This window comes from Physeter macrocephalus, chromosome 11, assembly GCF_002837175.3.
Source record: "Physeter macrocephalus isolate SW-GA chromosome 11, ASM283717v5, whole genome shotgun sequence".
NCBI classification, from domain to species: Eukaryota; Metazoa; Chordata; class Mammalia; order Artiodactyla; family Physeteridae; genus Physeter; species Physeter macrocephalus.
The window spans coordinates 160,793,869-160,794,348 of NC_041224.1; the positions used below are offsets into that span (position 1 = coordinate 160,793,869).

General features: G+C 37.1%; 1 protein-coding gene across 4 annotated transcripts in view; it reads left to right on the top strand.

Annotated features, from left to right (window-relative positions):
- TSHR (thyroid stimulating hormone receptor) overlaps positions 1-480 on the top strand; it is a 157,920-nt gene that overhangs the window by 63,769 nt on the left and 93,671 nt on the right. The gene's annotated exons all lie outside the window — the stretch shown is intronic.

Genomic DNA, 480 nt, shown 5'->3' on the forward strand with positions numbered 1-480 from the left:
TAAGGAACCTCCATACTGTTCTCCATAGTGGCTGTATCAATTTACATTCCCACCAACAGCGCAAGAGTGTTCCCTTTTCTCCACACCCTCAGCAGCATTTAGTGTTTCTAGATTTTTTTGATGATGGCCATTCTGACTGTGTGAGATGATATCTCATTGTAGTTTTGATTTGCATTTCTCTAATGATTAATGATGTTGAACATTCTTTCATGTGTTTGTTGGCAATCTGTATATCTTCTTTGGAGAAATGTCAGTTTAGGTCTTCTGCCCATTTTTGGATTGGGTTGTTTGTTTTTTTGTTATTGAGCTGCATGAGCTGCCTATAAATTTTGGAGATTAATCCTTTGTCATTTGCTTCAGTTGCAAATATTTTCTCCCATTCTGAGGGTTGTCTTTTGGTCTTGTTTATGGTTTCCTTTGCTGTGCAAAAGCTTTGAAGTTTCATTAGGTCCCATTTGTTGTTATTTCCATTTCTCTAGG